The sequence below is a fragment of the Lygodium microphyllum genome, chromosome 15, assembly GCF_053477565.2.
Source record: "Lygodium microphyllum isolate KBCC chromosome 15, Lygodium_microphyllum_v1.1.10, whole genome shotgun sequence".
In the NCBI taxonomy this organism is placed as follows: domain Eukaryota; kingdom Viridiplantae; phylum Streptophyta; class Polypodiopsida; order Schizaeales; family Lygodiaceae; genus Lygodium; species Lygodium microphyllum.
Genome location: NC_141149.1, coordinates 102,941,735 through 102,953,527, shown reverse-complemented (window position 1 = coordinate 102,953,527; position 11,793 = coordinate 102,941,735).

Genomic DNA, 11,793 nt, shown 5'->3' with positions numbered 1-11,793 from the left:
ACAATGACCCACCATGCATGGGACTTTGAGTGAACAATAAGGTTCCTTGGGTTATTCTTATTGAATTGTAAGCTCTGTTTATCATAGTTTTACTAACTCTTTCACGCTTTACTCCTTTGATTATCTCACTTTTATTCAACTTTATGACAAACCACAATTTACTATTTCATTCCTCAATAAACATATTGTAGTACGTTACCATTGTTGTCTACACCTTCTATAGATCTAGATAGTAATTGTTGAGTTCGATGAACTTCACCTCATCTGCATTTTTTGTCCCAGCCTTTAGTGTTTCCACACCTTGAACATGCATGGGATCTCCTATCAACTCCAAAACCTTTGCATTAAGTTGCTAAGGGGCCTCTATTAACTTTGAAGGTCTAGGAAGAGGCATGATTCTATTTCTCTTAAACAACACATGACCAAACCCAACCTTCACACACTCGAATACTTTTTCGTAAGTCAATGTACTAATATCGGCCTTGTCACAAATAGATTGTGCATCCACATTTAAGAGCTCGTTTGATAGATTTTTCAATGTGAACTTGATCACCTTCTCCTTCACATTCTTGAACTTTGAATTTCTCAAAGCATTTTCCAATGCACTTGCTTTTAGCAATCTTCTAATAGATGATCCAAGCTCACCCTTACCTAGATTTTCATTCTGAGTTTCCTCGCATGATTTAATACATCACTTCAAGCCGCTATTCACAGTTAATTCATTGATTGGCTTCTTCTTTCGTTTGGCTCCTGTATTAGCTTGATGTTGATCTTTCTAAGGTCGTCCAAGTGTGCCTTTGCCTCCTCTTACGAGATACCAATCTCATGGATATTGTCATGCATTTTGACAATTTGATTGTTTTGTTGAATTATAGTCTCATATTCAGCTACACCACTTGTCCCATGAGTTGTTGTATATGAAGTTAATATGCAAAAATCACATCATGATAATTTTTTATGGTTACTTGGCAGGTTGTAAACACTTTGAATGCATGATCATTGAACCACTTAGCGTAGCCAAGCAACCTATTATTACCCTTATATGCATACTTCCAAAAATTCATAATTCTTGAGAAAGTTGGTGGTTTATTGGTTAAGGCATTGATTGGCTAGATTTCCCCATCAACCTACAAGTCCATGTGCTTCAATCACATCTACCTATAACTCTATAGAACTTGAGGATTGTCAATGGTATGTTGGGCTCTTTTGAATAATGGGGCATATTGGACCTCTACCTCAATAAGCAACTCATTCTTTCCTATATTCATTTTAGTTATCACTTGTGTCCCAATTACAAGTATATAAATTGTTTGCATATAGATGCTTGGAGAATATGAGGTTTAGTATCTAGGGAGTTAGAATAGAGGAAAGCCAAATGTCACACTTATATATTGATAAGAACATGGTTATTGGATTTACTGTGATAAACTAGAGAGGCACAAGTAGAGACACTGAGATAAACACATAAAAAGGTTAATGGAAATAGTTGGTTTGATGTCTATATGGAGATAGGTTGGAGGGTATGCACAAAAATATTAATAGAAATGGGAAGCTTACTTGGTTTTCTCAGGAGATAGAGTGGAGATGCACAAAGTGCCACACAAAGATATCAAGGGAAAGGAGGTAGCTTAGTACAGTGAGGGAGAATAGATAGATTGCATATAGTGGTTATCAACAATGAGTGATTATGAGCAAAAAGAGGTGTAAGTAGTTCTATTATTAATAAAGGTTGCATACCTCCATAAATATTTTTAGAAAATGAGAAAATTGATCAACATGTTTGTTTTTTGACCAAAATCTAGAATATAAACAATCCCCAAAATATATTTAAAAAACTTTTAAATTTTTACTTTTTCTCATTTTTGATTAAAATGTCAATTACTTCATATCTATTAATCATTTTGCATTGAAATCTAAGCACCACACTTCTATAACTAACTCCTTTTTTAATATAAAAATTGATTGAAAAAGGATTCTTGAATTTGGAGAGAGAAGGAATCTAAAAAAATCCTTTGTGGATAATATAAAAAATGCAAAACAAGTTTGTAGTAGAGAGAGAAGAGGATTATTTTACTATTCTTCTATTCTCTTTTCCTTGTTTTGAGTGAAAGGGGGGGGTGGGGGGGGGGGGGGGGGGGGGGGGGGCGGCTAAAAGGCCCATTTCTAAGTTCATTTTTTTCCTAGTAACTCTTGGCAATATAAAGAGCATTGAATTCTTCAAACAAGAAGACTCCATTCAATTGGTCCATACTAGTCAACATGAACTTTGACAAGGTGTATGATCACATAAGTTGGGAATTTATTCTATTAGCTTTGAAATCTCTTAGATTTGGTAAGCCTTTTCTGAGCATGATCAAACCCTTGTTTATTAATGCCTTAGTATACGAATATATCAATCATATTTTATCTAGGTTGTTTTCTTTTTAAGAGCTTAATGAGATAGTGATGCCTGTTGGCCTCGCTACAGCAATATTCAAAGACCCACTATTGAAAAAGTTAGACTTGCTAGAACAAAGAGGTTCACTTAGAGGATTAAGCCTCCTAAAATTAGATGTTTGTATCGCAGTTTTTTCTTGATGGCCACTCTAATATTGTTAGAGCAAAGTGAGGTCGAATCGATACTCTCTTAAGGACATTCTAAACCTTGTTGAAGCTTTCTAGGTGGTTTATCAATTATAGCAAGGAAAAATTTTATATCTAGGATATCACAACCCCCCAAAATGAATATATGCATATGGTTTTAACGTTCTCAAGCAAGAAGACACATTCATGTATTTATGATACCTGCTCGCACTAGAGATTTCTCAATCTCAAAGGTTTCAATGATTCAAAGTCAATATTCAAACCAAGGTGTAGGTATGGAGTTTGAAAAGTTATGACCTTTATATCAACCATTTTTTGCCTTCAATGTTGCATGTTGGAGGGTATTGGAAAAGATGTTCAAAACATTTTTATGGACCAATGTAGAGAACCATTAATGGCATTCCACTACTTAGGACCTTATTACCTAGTGAGAAACAAAAGGGTGGATTGGGCATTGTGCCCCACAAAGCAAATGCAAACATGCTCATTTTCAAACTACTTACAAGAGTTGACTCAAATCAACCATGGATGTGATGCCAAGGAGTTGGATATCTAAATGTGTACAATACCTGGGGGGTATTGTTAGAGCTCATTCTAACATATATTCTACTAAGTGGGGTAATCAATCAATCCAAAAGTTTGTGGAAAACCATAATTAATATAGTTGGATGGAGTGGAAGGGAGGATGAGAGGTGACTCAAGCTTGCAGCATATCATTTTGCACTTAGCTAATGTATTCCAAGACAACTTTGTTCCTATGCAAGAGAAACATGGATTATCAAAGCCTCTTTACATTTAAGATTTGAGAAGATGGGGAGATTTGTGGCATCATGCATTGCTCAAATGGTTGACTAAGGATGAAATTGTTTGGAAATAAAGACTGGAAGTAAAAGAAAGAGAGTTTGGATAAGAAAAATCTTGGCTAAAAGGAGGGAGTGGTCCACCTATTATATTGTCTAAGTATGTAAGTCCACTAAGATGTCTTAGGACAGAGAAGAGAGACAAAGCCCTCTTGGACTATGCCAAGACGAATTCACCAAGTAGAGGATAAGCATCTCTTCAACTTTAAAGTATATGACTATTGGTGGGAAAAACATCCTCGAACCAAGTAGAATAAGAAGAATTCAGCCTAACACTCCTTCGAGGAGGTTGAATCTTGTCCTATGGAAAATTGTTACAAACAAGTTCCCTACTTATGAGAGATTATTGAAGGCCCAACAAATCTCTCCACTATGTGTTACGTCAAAGACACAATGAAATATTACATCATTTACTGTGGGAATGTCAAAAGTAAGGAGCGTATAGTCATCTCTTCGTGAGTGGATGGAGGGCTTAGGTTTGCAAGAATGTTCTTTTTGGATACCACAATCAATTAGATGGGGATTTGGTGGAGCTCTAGGATGTATCCATGTTGGAATCATAATATACATATGGGCATTCAAAAATAACAAATCTTTTTGAAATATTTCAATGGTGGCATCTTTGAACTAACAAGGTTGGTAGTATTAAAAGGCTTGGGGAGGCTTCTTAGGAGATATAATTGATTTCTTAGTTACAAGGCATCCCCACTTTATGTGGTTGATATAATATTTTAATAAGCACAAAAATATATCAATCATATAATTAGATTTTTCTTACATACAAAGATTGAGTCCTAGCAAGCTTAATAACAAAGTCAATCTTGCCATATCTTCTTTTCCTAGTTTACCAACTATACATGCTAAACTCTAGAACCACCATGTTTTAAATGCTATTTTGTTCCACTTAAGTTCATATCTAGCTCATTTAAAGAGAAGCTTATTTCTAACATGTCATATTTATACGAGGATCAAACTTTGTTCCACTTAAGTTCATATCTAGCTCATTTAAAGAGAAGCTTATTTCTAACATGTCATATTTATACAAGGATCAAACTTCTTAGAATGTGTAGACCCAATAGCCAAAGCCTTTCTTGCATCCTAATCTAACAAAAAATACAAAATTGCATACTTCTGACATTTTTTAAAAATCAAAACCCACATGCAAGAGTATATCAGTTCTTATATGACTTGCCACACATCCATCCCAAAAGAAGTGTTATTAGATATGCTCAATGCCCATGAGATCTATGTGACCGGATGGAAAAAAGATGATGTAATATTTCCAAATTCCGTTCGCGTTCTTCACATGAAACTCCCCTTGTAGAAGGTCATAATTTGAAATTATGGAAATTTTTTTAATTATTATTCCCTCCTTCCCCCAGCCGATTGTCGTGCTGGGAGAGAGGGAGGAAAAGCGGGATGAATAAGCATCCCTGTTGTGGATGCCATGGAGGGGGGAAGGCATGCATGATGCCACGTGGAAGAGGGAGGATCCCCTCCCCTCACTTATCTAAGTTGGGTGTGAGGTGGAGCCATGGAAGAGGATCATGGGAGGATAGTGGGAGCCCCCATACTGCCAATGACTAACGGAGAGGAAGAGGGTGTGAGATAGGACTGGCACGCTGTTAAGAGAGAGCTAGGAGCTGCACGCTGCCGTCAAGAGTGGAGGGAGTGGAGCTTCCTGGGGATCGCCATCAGCCGTCATTGAAGCTGTTGCCATCACGTCGCCATCACGTGTTTTTGGAAGCTTCTTGAAGCTTCTAAAGGGGCTGTCATAAGCCCCCTTCATATTACACCCCCACCCCACCCCCCAAATTCTACCTTGTGGGGCTTCCTCCTAGCTCTTGTTCATGCAGGCTTGATAAAATCTCCCCCTCCCCCCCCCCGGATCCAAAGCCTCCTCTTCCCGTGGCTTTATTAAGCCTTCCTCTCTAACAGTTTTATAACCTCTTTTCCACCCTCCCCGGGATTTAAAACCCTCCCCGTGGGTTTTTACCCCCATATATTGCTTTAGGGTCCTTTAAGCCCTTTTTTTAATTGCAAGTCCCTCAAAGGTTCATCTTAACCTCGGGGTCTCTTAGAACCCCCTTCCTATTGACCTTCTCAAAACACCCTCTTTTCCCCCCTTTTGCATACCACAAAGTTACTTTCTTTTCCCCCTTTCCGTGTATACAATTTGCATCGGAGCTTCTACGAAAGGAAGGAAAAAAATTCATAAAGGACGGTGGAATTAAAAAGGGAGTTTCACGTACAAAGGAGACGGCCAACATCATAAATCTGCATCCAAGACGGAAAGGCCACATTCGCGATGGCTCCTAAGAAAGCACAAGGCGCAACCGCAGGAGGATCGTCTCCTAACATCCATGTGGACATTTCACCACAAGTCCAGGTTTTTTCTTCCTAATTTTGATTTACGTCATTATAATTCATTCGTGCATGGATCATTTTTGGAGATAGGATGCATCTTTCAATTTAAATACATTGACTAATTTAGAGGAAAGAGCTCACGATGGAAGAATTCGGTCATTAGTCTTTTTCAATAAAACAAACAAAATAAAGTGAGCATAAGATTTCTATGCATTTCTAGCAAGTGGGTTTTATGCATTAATTAGATCAATTAATGCCCATCTTTACAAAACGGAATTATGATAGTACACTTCAGCATGGAAGGAATAAATCACATATCACATTATTGAACATATTTTCTTCGAAATGATTCATTATAGAAAGTTGCTAGCAACCGTAGGAAATTGCTAGGGCTGCATGAAGAAGATTTAACTTTAGGCAAGTGGCCTAAAAACTTAAATCAACGGAAGGGTGTGTAAGCTCAGTATACGACAAAATTCATTCGGAAAAGAAAGTAGAAAAAGGCTGCATTTCTAAACATCTTAGTAGCATGAATCTTGTTTGCATGTTATAGGATGATCAATTAGAATTATGCTATAACTTAACCTATGCTTTGGCCTTAACCCGAAAAGTTAGGGTTTGTAAATCAACTTATACATAGGTAATAAATCATGTGGTTACGGAAATGATAGCGTAATTATCTTCAAGTCCAAACAAGTTAAATTGGTTTAAACCTAAACACCTAAAACCGCGAGGTACTCGTTTAGGAAGGGTTAATTCAATGCAACGTATCCCAAAGAGCTAACTAGGATTTAACACGTTGAGGATGTTACCTAGACGCTCGTATTGCCATAGCTGAAACTCCAATACCCTATAGACTTGCCCACATTCACTGAATGTAGGGACATTGGAACATACTTGCGAGAAGTGATCTAGGGTTTTTCCTAAGAATCTCTCGCTAAAAAGATGAAACTCGGAATCCTAGGACCGACAATGTCGGCCTAATGCAATCAGGAACGGATTGTTATATCTACTCATGATACCATGATTAGAAGACACCGTTGATGGGTAGAATAGTCCCATAGTTTGATGCAACAAGTTGCAAAGTCGCATGATCTTGTGATTTGATTGCAAGGGAATGGCCAATTCCTCGGAATGAGATTGGCAGATTCTTACACAAGTTTATCTTGCAAGAGAATGAATAATTGTCATGATATAGTACATTTCTTGGGTAAAGTGACCAAGATACGGGGATTAGATATTTGCTTGGAAGTAAAATACCAATCAATAAATTGGAATAATATATGAACTTAAGGTATTGACTAAGTCAGGTTAATAGGGTATGGCCCTAACCCAGGATATAGGGTTAACAAATAAACCCTTGGGGATCTTGCCAAGTCGCAATTGATCCCGGATCAAGTGTTGGATGCATTCGGAAAGAAGGATTCGCTCCTTAGTAGTTGGCCAAAAATAACGACCAATGGTAATGATTGTGCTTGTAACAGTTTTAAGAGAACTGTTTTGCTTTGTTTGCTCAAAGAGTTAAAGGATAAATGGATATCTAATGCTTCAGGTTGAAGGCCTGAAGGGAGAGGCAGCTTCAGTTACCCCCGACTGCCTGCCTGACCCTAACCAAGGGGGTTGTTAACCGCGCTGGGAAGGTGGACCAAACCCGCCGCGAGAGGTCTCTCCGTTGAGCGATACTTGGAGCAAGAGGACGCTTGGGTGCCAGGGGGGCTCTAGCCATAAATCCCTCGCCTTCCGGGCCCTGCACAAGAGGCCAACGTGACTTGGGATTGGATCTCAGACCCACATACTAGTCTACGGGCGGAATCTTGAATTAGTAATCCCTGTAGATTACTAGATAGCCTTCGGGCGGATTATGGATAAGCCTATGGGCTAGACTTTATGTATTTCAAAGATAAATATGATAACCTGTTGAAAAGGAACTTGTTTGACATTGTTTTTCTATGTCAAGTGCTATGATTACGTGAAGGAACCAATGCTTAACGGGCTAATTAAGAAAGCTGATTGATACATGTCCAACTAAATGTGATAGGTAATTAAATAACTAAAACAACTTGAGGAAAGTGCGGTGGATGTGGCCATGGGTCCGTCCTACAGATGGGTGATTCGGGTTGGTCGGAAACTTTTCTCAATCATGATGGATAGTAAAAAGATCGTTCAAAGAACACGAACAGCAAGAGCATTGACCAAAATCTAAGTTACAATAATCCCGATTTACGATGTTTTAGGGGAACGGAATGGGACTATGTCTTATGGCAGAGAGATCGAGCCTTGCATCCCTCTCGTTTCCCATTCTCCTTGAACCAAGTGCAGCGTGAATCCGCTTCGGACCTGGCGTTTTTACGTAAAGTAGTTCTCTCGGGTTCGACGCTAGTTGCTGTTAGGAAATAACCAATAGGAAAAACCCTAATTCAGGTCGGTCCTAAGTGGGAACGGCCGGAATACTTCCACTACGTGGCAGACGCGAAAAGTCCTAGATCGCAAACCCCGTAACATTCCATGGGAGTGCCGGGCGAAGCTTTCTAGACATCATTTCCGATGGACTGCTAAGACGTGTCCTGAAGATAACAGGTGGACACGTTACAGTTGGTATCAGAACGAACCAACGAAGGATTTGTTTTTTTTTTATGAAATCTTAATAAGATAAAGTAAAGCGAAAGGGCTATGCCCATATAAATACAATAAGACTTCTTTTTATCAATGTCTGTTTGTGCATGAGAATTGATAAGAAGTTAAGTGGTTAGATTGCTTGAAATGGAGATGAAATATAAATCATAACGACTAATGAGTAATAACGTTAAAAAACCTTTATCCAGGCACAACCCCAAGTACAAATTCCCAGTTCGCCTCCTACATCAAGTACTGTTGTAATCCAGGAGAAGAAGTTTCTTCACAAGCAGATTAAGCTACCCGAATTTGACGGGAGAGGCAGATCCGTCCAAGTAGATGCTGAAATTTGGATTGGATCCATAGAGGATTACTTTGAAGCAGCCGGTACTGCACCCGCCAATCAGGCTATACTCGCCAAGCTGAAGCTCACCGGCGAAGCCAGGCTTTGGTGGAAGCAATGGTGCAGAGATCAAGGGATCGCGGAAGGATCCGTTACCTAAGAGAAGCTAAAGAAAGCTGTGCAGGGAAGATACTTACCACCTGCGTATCGCACGCAGAAAATGAATGAGTTCTACGAGCTAAAACAGCTGGGACTCACTCTTGACGCATACTACTCCAAGTTCATCTCACTTCTTAAGTATGCACCACATATGGACATGACACAGCAGGTGTCAAAATTTTGTACTGGTTTAAATCCACCAGTGAATACCCGCCTCGAATCTATGCGCCCATCAGATCTTCAGGATGCACTCATTCGAGCTGCCCCTATAATTCAGGAGATGCAAGCCAGACCAAGAGGTAACAAAACTTGGTCTTATAATGACCCGAACAGAGGAGCATTCAGGCCTCAAATGAAGAGAGTTCAAGGTCAGAATCAGGGACAAAGAAAGAAAGCAAGGACTAATAATGTCAACAACTTTGTCCCTACTCAAAGCAATGGTCGAAACCTCCGTTGTTTCCACTGCAACGAGACTGGTCATTTCAAGAGACAATGTCCCAAGCTTGGAGAAGGACATCGCCAAGCACCTTTCCAAGGAACTGGTCGTGGTCAAGGAGCCGCTACCCGAGGCAGAGGAAGAACCACCTGTGTTGCCAATAGACAAATATGCGAAGAAGAAGAAGATCCGACCATGGAAGCAGAGTTTGAAATGGCGACTGTCCATGCCGCTCTTCACAAGAAAGGGTCGAATCGCTTTCAGACACCATCGGACTATCAAGATAAAGTTTTCAAGACCTTGATTGATTGTGGCAGTACACATTCCTTTATCTCACCAGTTTGTGCAAAAAGATTAGGAATAGCCATAGTAGAAGCACATATCTTGCTTGTGGAATTGGCAAATGGTCGTGAGGTTACTTGTACCACGCAAACTGCTAAGGTGGAATTCTTTCTGGGAGGAAAGACGACTTCGGTCAAATTCAGAGTCATGAATTTAGGTATCCATGAGTGTCTACTCAAAATTGATTGGCTTAAACCTAATGATGCCCACATTCATTGTGGAAAGGGCCAAATTTCCTCTGAAGGGGATTTAGTCACAACTCAAGGTAAGACTGGAGTGCCAAAAATTCAGTTAGCCAAAGCATCTCGGATTATAAAGGGAGTCAGAAAGGGACTACCTGTCTACTTGATTAAGCTCAACAAGTTAGATCAAAAGTAGGAGTCTAGTGAAGGACCTTCATGGCTAAAGGAATACGCATATGTATTTCCTGAAGAGTTGACAGAACTCCCGCCTCAAAGAGAAGTGGATCATGAGATCAAGCTAGTACCACAAGCTGCGCCAATTGCAAAGAGACCTTACAAAATGTCCATCCCGGAAGCAATTGAGCTGAAGGAACAACTCAAGTAACTGCTAGATCAGGGCTACATCTGTCCTAGCAGTTCACCATGGGGAGCTCCAGTACTGTTCCAGAAAAAGAAAGATGGAACACTTTGACTATGTATTGATTACAGAGGATTGAATCAATCAACTGTCAAGAACAAGTACCCTATTCCTAGAATAGATGAGCTTCTTGATCGTCTTCAGGGTGCGAAGATCTTCTCCAAGATTGATCTCAGGTCTGGTTACTATCAGATAAGAATCAAGGAAGAAAATATCCCAAAGACGGACTTCAACACAAGATATGGGCACTTTGAGTTCCTAGTTATGTACGAATGCGCCTGCCACCTTCAACAGGTTAATGCAGGATATCTTTAGGCCATATCTTGATGACTTCGTACTTGCTTCTTCGACGACACTTTAGTCTATTCCAAACAGGAGGAAGATCATGAGTTCCAACTTCGGACTGTCCTCGAGACAATGAGGGCACATAAGCTGTATGCTAAGATGAAGAAGTGTGCATTCTTCAAACGTCAGATTGAATATTTGGGATTCATCGTATCAGCGGAAGGAATCTCAGTGGACCCAGCCAAGGTTAGAGATGTACTAGAATGGCCAATACCAACAACTGTCAAAGAAATATGCAGCTTTCTTGGATTGACAGGATGATATAGGGTCTTCATCAAAAACTATGCTTTGATTGCAGCATCTCTAACGAACTTAGTGAAGAAGCAAACATCCATTGCATGGTCAACTCCCGAACAAACCAGCTTTGATAGATTGAAGAAAAGTTTGGTATCAGCACCCATCCTAAAACTTCCTGACCTCAAGAAGGAGTTCGAGGTAGTGACAGATGCTAGCATGCTTGCCTTAGGTTGTGTGCTCATGCAGGAAGGTCATCATGTAGCATACTCTTCAAGGAAATTGAAGAGTCATGAGAAGAATTATGCTACCCATGATCTGGAATTGTTAGCTCTCATCCATGCTCTAAAGCTTTGGAGACACTACCTGTTGGGTAACAAGTTTACTCTAGTGACTGATCATAAGAGTCTCAAGTGGATCTTTACCTAGAACAAGCTCAACATGAGGCAACGTCGATGGATTGAAGTGCTGGAGGAGTATGACTTTGAAATCAAGTACCGACCAAGAAAAGAGAATGTAGTTGCCGATACACTCAGTCGCAAGGCATTCCTTAATTCTCTAATCTTGCAAAATCCATCAACAGCTAGATCTCTAGCCACAAAGGTGTCCATACCAAACAACCCAATACTTGAATTAGCTAGAGAGGAAGCATGCCATGATCCTGCCTATCAAAAGATCCTAAGGGAAATCTCTATCAAGGATCAGGATAAAAAGCTGCAGGCTAAGTATTATGAATTCTCTATCAATAGTGGACTTGTCTACTATAGAACGAGGTTGTGTATACCGGCAAGCCAGTCACTTAAGCAGAAGATATTGTGGGAAGCTCATGATTCCCCTTTCTCAGAACATCCTGGCTATGCCAAGACTCTCAATGCAGTTAGGAAGAGCTACCATTGGGAGAGGCTTAAAGG